General features: G+C 45.1%; 1 long non-coding RNA gene across 1 annotated transcript; it reads left to right on the forward strand.

Annotated features, from left to right (window-relative positions):
• The first annotated feature begins 273 nt into the window (after positions 1-273).
• On the forward strand, positions 274-5,093 carry LOC116663565. Its single transcript, XR_004319754.1, has 2 exons — positions 274-794; positions 4,736-5,093. It is a non-coding gene; the product is annotated as an uncharacterized LOC116663565 (long non-coding RNA).
• The last annotated feature ends 5,686 nt before the right edge of the window (positions 5,094-10,779 follow it).

A 10,779-nucleotide genomic window follows, 5' to 3' on the forward strand; every position in this document is an offset into this window, starting at 1 on the left:
AAGCCTGGCTGTCTCAGGGTAGTCAGGCTTCTTACACGGAGCCTGGCTACCTCCAGATGCATCACCCAAGAGATCTGGGCAAAAGTTGCCAAGCTTTTTATAACATAGCCTCAGAAATACAGTTGTCACTGCTATCAACTTCTACTAGTCAAAAGCTATCCGCAAGGGGAAAAAGCCACATTGAAGGGGAGGGGACTCTGAAAGGAGGTGAACCCAGGAGGCTAAGCTCATTGGAGGCCCTCTTTGGAGTCTGCCTACCACAGACCCAGAAGAAAGCAGGAGAGCACAGGCTGACCCTTCCATGCCCTGTCTCTGTAGCCCTGTCAGAAGCTGGATTTGGGGGCCTCAGTCCAGAGATCTGTCCAAACTCCAGATCTGGGACTGGCAGAGTGGACAAAAGGAGGCCCACTCCCTGCTACTTGTCTCAAGTTCTTTTTGTAGCAGATAAAGGCTTCTAGTCCCTAATCGCTGAGATGAGACATGTCACTCCTCCTTCAAGGGAACAAACCCAAATCCCAAGTCCATCGCTCTGCTGGGGAAGCTAGGTCACACTTCCAGACACACCTCTAACATGATTAGACAGGGAGGTCTGCTCTCTGTCCAGGCTGAGGATTCCCCTCTGCTTGGCTCTTGTTTCTGACAACCATCCCTCCGGCAAATGTAAAAGCTGGAGTCAGCTCAGAGGGGAGCAGGAGCGAGAGGCGGGCTTTGGTCTGGTCTTGCTTGCAGGATGCAGGCTGGCGGGAGACTTCTGGCTTCCTGGAGTGACTGCGAAAACTCAGGCTCTCATCACAGTAAGTTTCAGACACTGTCTTTTTGCCTCAGTGCCGGGAGGGAACAGTTTTGCTTTAGCTGCCATACTTCCCAGGGATTTCAAAGCCTCCCTCAGACAGCCAGACACAATCATCATTTGGCAAAAGCCGGGTCCCGGAGAGTTGGGAGGAGGATCTGTGGCCTGAGAGGCCTTCCTTGTAGATGCACTTCAATGCCTGGGGGTCCATCCTTAGCGGGCAATGATTTTGCTAGTGTGAGCGGAGAACCCAGGGAAAGGCTGCCTCCCCATGTGAGTACGCTGCCTTTGGTGGGGGATGTGGTTGGAGTTCAGGGGCCCAGGGGCTCAGGGGCAGGGCTATTTCCTTTCTTGCTAAACTTGCGGGCAGCACAGGTATTTTCAGGGTTTCCACCTGACCTCTGATTCCCGGAGGACCCACTCCTTTCCCCTCTCAGCAGGAGGGGAAATGTCCTTGCTGTGCAGTCGCCTTTTGGAAGCAAATGAGCAGAGAGGGAGAGTGTGGCTGGGAGGGAGATGGTCCCACGGCCCGTGAAAGCAGCTGCCACTTGATCCTGGGAGAGGACCCCAGGGAGCCCTTGAACTCGATGTCATTTCTGTCATGCCTAGGGAGAGGCGCGAGTGAGCGTGTGCGGGGAAAGAGAAACGCCGAAGAAACAGTTAGCCTCTGTTAATATTTGAGAGGCAGCCAAAGCACTTTTGTTCCCCAGCCCGGCGAGCTACCCGTGAAAAAATAAATTGCTTTTCAAGAACATTCATCACAGCAAGTGGCTCGTTTCCTTGTCCTCAAACAACCCCATTCCTAGGCCCTTTCTCCCATTAAAAACTCCTCAGATGTGGTAAAATAAAGAAAGAAACAAATGGGAGGTGTGGGGCGGTGGGGGCTGCTGGAGGGAAGGTGGACACTGGGGGAGACACTGAGGGCGGAGAAGCAGCAAATACTGGGGACTTTTGGGCTTTGGGATGTGGGCCCTAACTTGGTTGTCTTTCTCAGCAGAGGGTCTCTGTTTCCACAGATGTATTTCTGAAACTCAGGAGCAAGTGTGCTGACCTTCCACAGGCTCTGCCCCTCTAAGAGTCTCTGTCCTCCCACCGGCTCAGAGGGGTCCTCCTGACCATGCATCTGCAGGAGCTCTCCCTCCTCATCACTCTCCAGCACATCATTCTGCCTTTCCTTCACTGTGCTTTTCCCATTACGGAATCATGAATTCACCCTTTCCTTGTCTACTCCCGAACTAGAGGGTCAGCTCTCCCAGGCCCAGGACCGTGCTGTCCTGCTCACCGTGTATCCCAGGACACAGGGTAGATGCTCAGCAAATTCATGTGGGATGAAGGATCTAATGCGTAAATCCCAAATGTGATGCTTTAGGGCAAAAAGTACCATCCCATCCAAGATGGCATTTCTCTGAATTTTTTTTTTTTCAGCCACAAAATGATTCCATGATTAACTGGTGAGGCAGCCCAGACCCGGGCCTGCTGTTGTGATCTCTGTGTGAGAGGGCTTAGCTCACTGGTTTGAGGGAGCAGCTTACCACAGGGGGAGGCCACAGACCCTTGGTTTTGCTGTGTGACTTTGAGGAAGTCACACCACCTCCCTGCACCTCAGAGTCCTACTAAAGGAATTAATCACTTACTTTGTGGCATTTCTGCAGAGATTACAGGCAATGCTATGGACTGTGTGTTTGCGCCCCCCCAGATTTTTATGTTGAAACCCTTACTCCTGATATGATGGTATTAGGAGGTAGGGCCTTTGGGAAGTGATTAGGTTTAGATGCAGTTATGAGGGTTGGGACCCTACAATGGAATTAGCACCCTTATAAAAAAAGGAAAGACAACAGAAATCTCTTTCTCTGTCATGTGAAGACACAGCAAGGAAGTGGCCATCTTCCAGCCAAGAAGTGGGCCCTTACCAGGAACTGAGTCTGCCGACACTTTGATCTTGGACTTCCCAGCCTCTAGAACTATGAGAAATAAATGTCTCTTATTTAAGTCACCCAGTCTGTGGCATTTCATTATGATATCCTGAGCTGAGATGGAGAAACGCCTGGTATAGGAACATGCAGGTACTCAATAGATAATGGTCACTTTTATTATTTTGACAAGTGCTTGGACCACAGTGTCACTCATGCAGGGATTTAACAGGGGACCATCACACAGCTCCACCACCAGTCGTAAGTTTTCCTTAAGGTGAATGTGGAGAATAGGGGTGTTGGCCAGACTCATCAATCAGCATCAGGAATGGTTTCAGAAGGCACACAGGCACCACATTTTGGATTCATTCATTCACCCTTTCAACATGAACTTGTGGAGTGTCTACTATGTGTCCTGGGAACGGGTCCGGCAGTGGGCAGTGAACAGATTCAGGTGGAGTTGACACTCTAGTTGGGGAGCAGAAACAAACAGGTGAATTAATGATTTCATATTGGGATAAACATAGGAAAGGAAAGGCAGAATGCTGTGCTGGAGAGTGATGAGGAGGGAGAGCTCTCCTGCAGATGGGTGATCAGGGAAGCCGAGGCCACAAGGAAGAGAAGACGCAGCCAAGGAAGGCCTTGTGGGGAAAGAGGCAATGGCTCAGGCGGAAGGAGGAGCAGAAAGGAGGCCAGAAGCAGGGGTGGTGGGTGAGGAGGACGCAGAGGTGATCCAATTGGCCCTGAAGCTGCTGAGCCCCAGGCAAGGCTCAGGCAAAGGCTGAGGTCCGCAGGGGCCACCGGCAGCCCTAAGTCCCCGTCCACCTCCAGCCGATTGAGAGGCGCTGCCCAGCGAAGGGCTGGGAGGTCACAGCTGGGGGAGGGCTGAAGCCTTCTGCTGCCAGCACCCCAGGGGTTAAGCCAACCTCACAGGTGGTTTCTCCTCGCCAAAGCCCATCAGAGCAACAACCATTTGGTTTTTGCCTAGGGGGCCCCTCCGATCATCCAGCACCCGGGGCCTGCTCAGGCCCCACCAACGCAGAACCAGCGACCCACGTAACTCTACTGTTTGGGTTTAAGAAATAGATACTGACAAACCTTTGTCTTTCTTATTAGACAGAAAGGGCTCCTTTTCAGGCCCTACTAAGAATAGCTAATTTATTCATGCTCTCCGGGTCTGGGGAGGAGGTGGAAGCCAGTGCCGGCCTGCACCCTGCCCTCACCCGCCGTTAAAGCGCAGGCTGGAGGGAGCCCCAGGCGCTGGGCCTTCAGAGAGGACCCGGCCCCGCCCCACCACCGCACCCATTGGCTCCTTAGCGGCCTTCCCGCGCTCTCATTGGCTCCCATAGGCCCTTGGCCCAGCCCCCTTAAAGCAGCGCCCTCTGTTGCCCGGAAGACGGGGAAGTAAAGGGGACCCGGAAGAGACCTGGCTGCGGGACAGTGAAGATGCGGAGGCTGACCCAGCACAGAGCTAGGCACGTGGGTGCAGGAGGTGTCAGCGCACCCAGTAACGGGGACGTAAATATGCCATTTACGGACATCTCCCATGTACACCAGGCTTCCTGTTATTTCATTCATTGCCTAAAACAGTCCTGCAAAGTAGGTTCGGGCCTACCTTGTTTTATTGTGCCTCACTTTATTGCGCTTTTTACAGACTGAAAGTTTGTGGCAACCCTGCCTCTAAGTAAGACCCTGCACCATTTCCCCAACATTTGCTGACTTCCTGTCTCTGGGTCACATTTGGGTAACTCTTGCAGTATTTCAACCTTTTCCTTTATCGTTGTATTTGTTATGGTGATCTGTGATCAACAGTGTTCGGTGTCACTACTGCAACTCGCTGAAGGCTCAGATGGTAGTTAGCACTTTTTTTTTTTAGCACTGAAGTATTTGTAAATTAAGGTATCTACATTTTTTTAGACATAATGCTGTTGCACACTTACTAGACTACAGTATAGTGTGAGCAAAACTTTTATATGCACGGAGAACCAAAAGAATTTGTGTGACTCGCTTTATTGTGATATTTGCTTTTTTGCAGTGGTCTGGAACTGAACCTGCAACAGCTCAGAGGTCTGCCCATGTTATTGTATCTCTGGCTTATGGGTGGGGAAAGTGATGACAGAAAGTTTAAGAGACTTGCGCAAAGTTACACAGCTAGTAAGGTGCAGAAGTGGGATTTGATTTGATCGCTGTTTTGTGTGATTCCAGCGCTGCACCACTGTGGCAACCTAACGGGGCAGGTGGGTGGGAGTATCCTGAGGATTAGATGGATGACGACTGCCCACCATGCTGTGAAGTACCAGCACACTAGTTACTAGCTTGGTCCTCCGAGGAGGCTTCCCTCTGGAAATGTCGCTTGGTTGCTCTTTGAAGATGGGTAGAACTGAGAACGGCACTAACAGTGAAGAGGCTGCAGAAACAAAAATTAACCAGAACAGCCTTTGGACTTCGCTATGAGATAAGTCACTTGGTGCCCTAGCCACCATGAGTTCCCTCTCACATGGGCACCAAATCTTTTTGGCCAGTATTTTACATTTGCACATCCCTTCACCTGCATGGCCTCACTTAACTGCAGAATCAAAACACCTCTGTGAGTTTGGCACCATCTGGATTTTGCAGAAGAGTAAACTGAGGACAAGCGAAGACCACTGAAGACAATGTATAGATTATTTCCTGTGTTTGGGGTACTTATATCTCACATAGTTCTCACAACAACCCTAGGAGGTAGGTGTTGTTTGCCTTATTTTACAGAGGAAGAAACCAGAGTTTAATAGAAGATAAGCAATTTCCTTAAGGTAACACGGGGGTTGAAGAGCAAGTCTACCTGACTCTAAAATCATCCTCTCTCAGTTATTCTACTGTTCCTTCCCATTCTGAGCCAGCCTGAGGAATAGAGGGAGGCAGTAGTTGCCAAGCAAGAAAGATTTAAAGGATGACAACAGGACCTCATGCACACACATATCTTCTTTTATTCTTCAACTCATTGCTGATGGCTGAACACCATCATTGACAATTATTTTGTTGAGTTAAACATTGCTTGAGCCATCAGAGTCTTAAAATTCAATTCTTGGGAATCCTCCTACCCTGTTGGTGGGAATGTAGTTTGGTGCAGCAAATATAGAGGACGGTATGGAGATTCCTCACAAAACTGAAAAGAGACTTCCCGTATGATCCAGCAATCTCACTCCTGGGCATATATCCAGAGGGAACTTTAATTTGAAAAGATGCATGCACCCCAATGTTCATAGCACCACTATTTACGATAGCCAACACATGGAAACAACCTGAATGTCCATCGACAGATGACTGGATAAAGAAGCTGTGGTGTATTATACAGTGGAATACTACTCAGCCATAAAAAAGAACAAAATAATGCCATTTGCAGCAACATGTGTAGACCTGGAGATCGTCATTTTAAGTAAGCCAGGAAGATAAAGAAAAATACCATATGATATTACTTGTATGTGAAATATAAAAAAAGAAAAAAGAAGACACTAATGAACTTATTACAAAACAGAAATAGACTCACAGACATAGTAAATAAACTTATGGTTACCAGGGGGGATGGAAGTGGGAAGGGATAAATTGGGAGTTTGAGGTTTGCAAATATTAACTAGTATAAATAAAATAGATAAACAACAAGTTTCTTCTTTATAGCACAGGGAACTATTTTTGATATCTTGTAGTAACCTATAATGAAGAAGAGTATGAAAATGAATATATGTCTGTATCTGTATGACAAAATATTATGCTGTACACCAGAAATTGACACATTGTAAGCTGACTATACTTCAATAAAAAATTCAATTCTGTCCCTTATGAGAAGAAGGCATTAATTCCTTAGTATGATTGAGAAAGAAAAATATTTGGAAATTCCACTGGAGCTATTCAACTAGCTAAAACGTCTACCAGGTTGTATTATTGTCTTGACCGCGTTTTCACATTTCTCTGTCAAGGCACAGTTTTCCAGTCCTTAGGAGGCAAAATACAACTAGAGGATAAGGCCATCAAGAAACAGATGGTAAGTATCCCCCTCAAGATACTTACCAGATATTTTGCTTGCATGTGAAGAGGGATGAAAATGCTAAGCTTAAAATCTCAGAAAAGCAGAACTTTTGAGGCCAAGCGGCCAAAGTCTTAGAGTCAAAAACTCAGGGAGACCATGCCTGAGGAGGAAGCAGCTAGAAGGAGGCAGCTACAAGAAGCACATGATGTCTCATTCTTGGGATGTCTGAAACTAGAGGTGGACTGACTAACACCAGAATCCAGTCCAGTCCAGCCCATCTCAATTTCCGATTGGAATGAGGTGATCAGTCACTCATTGCCTAACAGAGGATGGGGGATCCTCTCTGGGGAAGAATAATGACTTCAAGTTCTCTGATTCTTTTATATAAAATATCTAAGATTCAATTTAAAAATTACAAGACATGTGAAAAGGTGGAAAATATGAGAAACTGATGTGAGAAAAAATACAATAGAAGCAGACTTAGTCTGCTCAGGCTGCCATAGCAAAATACCACAGATTGGGTGGCTTAAACAACAAACATTTATTTTTCACAGTTCTGGAGACTGGGAAGTCCAAAGTCAAAATTCTGTTTCTCGTGAGATCTTCCTTCCTGGCTTGCGGATGGCCACCTTCTCATTGCATCCTCACATGGTGGAGAGAGGATGCTCTGTGTATCTTCCTCTTCTTATGAGGGCACTAATCCCATCAGGAGTGCACCACCCTCATAACCTCATCTCAATGTAATTACCTCCCAAAGGTCCCACCTCCAAATACACTGAGGGTTAGGGCTTCAGCATGGAAATTTTGAGGGGACACAAGCTTTCAGTCCATGGCACAGATTGTAATAAAGAGTTTGGCTCCCCTTTTGCTATTTGACTGCTGACAGCTGTCAAGCCCCACCACTCCTTCCCTTCTGTCTTAGATCTGTCCAGCTCATAAGGAAGCCCAGGTTTGCCTCTATTAGCTTCAGCAGAAAGCTCAAATTATGCAAGTCTTGGTCCATGTATGGGACGTCTCACCCCGAGCCCCATCCTCTAATGACCCCAAAGCCAATCTCCTTTCCCTGGTCTCTTAAGTCATTTTTGGATCTGCTTGGGAAGTTTCTAGGCTCTCTCCAGAAATCTTTATATGTGATACATCTTTTCACATTCTTGTTTCATATACTTTTGATCATCAGTCTTAACATTTGAACCAAATTTTGGTTGGAAGTGCTCAACTCACCATTACAGCACAGATAATTTAGCTATTGGAGTTATCAGACAAGGACTTAACTATTATAAATAGGATATAAAAAGGGTATATAAAGAAAAGACAAATGAAAAGATAGTGAATTTCTGCAGAGAATTAGACTTTAATAAATTTAGATAGATATTTAAGAACTGAAAAAGATTTAATATCTGAAATTAAGGAATCATTGAGTGGATTTAATGGCAACCTAAACACAATAGGGGGTAGTATCAGTGAGCTCAAAGACAGGTATATAGAAAGTACCAAACTGAAGCACAGAAGGAGAAAATAATTAAAATAACAGATCAGAGTACAAGACACATACTGGGACACAGTCACAGGTTTAACATTATCTAATTAGGTTTTCAGAAAGAGAGGATGGAGAGAGAATAAGGCAAGCAACATTGGAAGAGATGGAAGAAAAAAACTTTCAAAATCAGATAAAGACATTAATTCAAGATTTACAAAGCTCAGTGAATCCCAAAAAGAGCAATACAAAGGAAACTACAGACAGGCACATTATAGTTGAACCATGAACATCAAAGACAATGAAAAAAATGTTAAAAGCAGGCAGGAAAAATAAAACACACATTACATTCCAAGGAGCAGCAATGGGTGATGACTGACTTGTCAGTTGCAACAATGAAAGCCGGAAGACAATGGAATGGCATCTTTAATTGCAGAAAGGGAAGCTCTATACCCAGTAAAAGTTTTCTTCATAAATGAGGACAATTCATGTTCCTCTTTCCGTTCCCTTTCCTTTTTTTCCCTCCCTGAGAAATTTAGTTTTAAAGCTATTATGTGGGGGCAGAGCAAGTTATGGTATATGTGTGTTTGTGTGTGTATGGCGGAGGAAGCCACGGTGGCCCAGAGCAGGATGTCAGACCCCAAAGAGGATGAGAAAGGCATCCCCATGGAGGGGAAGCCAGATGCGGGATGCCCGAGCCTGGGCAGGGGGAGAGGTAAATCCCCACTGTGGGTGAGGAGGCTCAGTTTAGGGAGTCAGAGAGGGAGTTACAAATAGAAAAGGAGAGAACTCAAATAAACCTCGTGATGTTGGTTTGGAATAAAATACATCTGAGTGAATTCGTGCATATATTTTAACATATCACACATACATTCTCTAGCTCTGTTCACACAGAGCAAACAGAGCAAAGAGCAGAAACACCTCATAAGCAATAATCATAGCTAACACCCAAATTTTGGCTTCTAAGTAACAGTTTCTAAAAAAGGAAACAAGGATCCTTGGAGAAATGGCTTATTCCAGGATGAGGGCAGAGAAAGCATAAGATGAGTCAGGAACATATTGTGCCAAAATTCAAGAAAGTGCTCAAAGAATGACTGGGGACATGTCAAAAGGATACAGAAGCTGCCTCGAAGTGGCTCCCACTGATCAAGTCGGAAACAATATGAAAATCAAAATAAATAATAACAACAGTGGCTTATAACCCTTTGAATAAAATAGGAAGGTACACATCTATACAAATAAAAACAAAAACAAACTAACAAACAAGTAAATAGTTAAATAGGGACGTTCCATAAGGGCCAGGACTATTCACCTAGTTTCAAAGTACTGTCCCACAAATGCTTATTAACTACAAAAGGGGGAAAGAATAACTTTACAGTGGAGAAAACTTGCAACCCTCCCACCACTGAATCAAACGATGAAAGCAAACATCACCAGTAATGGGGCAAACCTGATACGCGCCGCCTGATAAGATTCAATGACAAGAGCTCAGCGTCACTTCTGTGACAGTCCTGCCACAGCAGCATCACCCGAATGTAATGCTGGCAAGTCAGACAAGCATACCCTGGGGGCAGTCTACGAAATCTCTAGCCCTATGATCAGCAAAAGCGTAAAGGTCAGGAAAATCCAGGGAAGATGGAAGACCTGGTCCAGACTGAAGAAGGCTGAAGGCATGACAGCTCATGACAACTAAATGCAAAGCATGACTTCTTTGTAAAGGACATTTTGGGGACGATTGGCAAATCTTTAACTGGAGTCCTGGAGAAGATGGTGATGCATACTTATTAATTTCCTGATTCTGAGGGCTGTATTGTGATTATCCAGGAAAGTATTCACAGGAAACATATATTAAGTATTCAGGGATATCAAGGCATCAGCTTGGCAAAATCCTCAACTGGTTCAGACAAAAGAAGTTCTTTGTATCGGACTTTGTGCTGTCCCATAACTTTGCAATTGTTACCCCCCAAATTTTAAGGCTAAAATTTAAGAAATGAAGGTAAAGTAAAGATGTCACACTAACAAAAGCTGAGAGAACTTCTAATCAGCAGACCCACAACACAAGGATACAAGGAAAATGATCCCAGGTGGAAACTCAGGACTGCAGGATGGGATGGAAGGTACCAGGAGGGCAAATGTGTGAATGTATGTAAGAAGATGACTGTTTGAAGCCACGTTGATAACTATGGCTTGTAGGATTTGAAACATATAGAAGTAAAACATATAACAGCAGTAATACCATAAATTAGATGGGTACCCATGGACATAAGCCATTTTAAGTTTTCTCTATTATTTGTGACATGGTAAAAGTACCAATTTAAGGTAGACTCCAAAAGTCAATGGTGCAAGTTAACCACTAAAAGCAAAGAGAAATATAATAAAGAATTTAACAGAAGAGGTAAAATGCAATACACAAACCCTCACACACACACACACAAAGGAGAAATAAAAGTTTAAAGAAGAGATGGAATAAATATTGAAAAAGAAACAAGATGGTAGATTTAAACACCACTCAACAGTCCTATTAAAAGACAAATATTTTTAGGCTGGATTAAAAAAATTGTGTGCTATTTATGAGACATACGTTAGATATAGCAAGTACCTT

Source organism: Camelus ferus, chromosome 5 (assembly GCF_009834535.1).
Source record: "Camelus ferus isolate YT-003-E chromosome 5, BCGSAC_Cfer_1.0, whole genome shotgun sequence".
NCBI lineage: Eukaryota > Metazoa > Chordata > Mammalia > Artiodactyla > Camelidae > Camelus > Camelus ferus.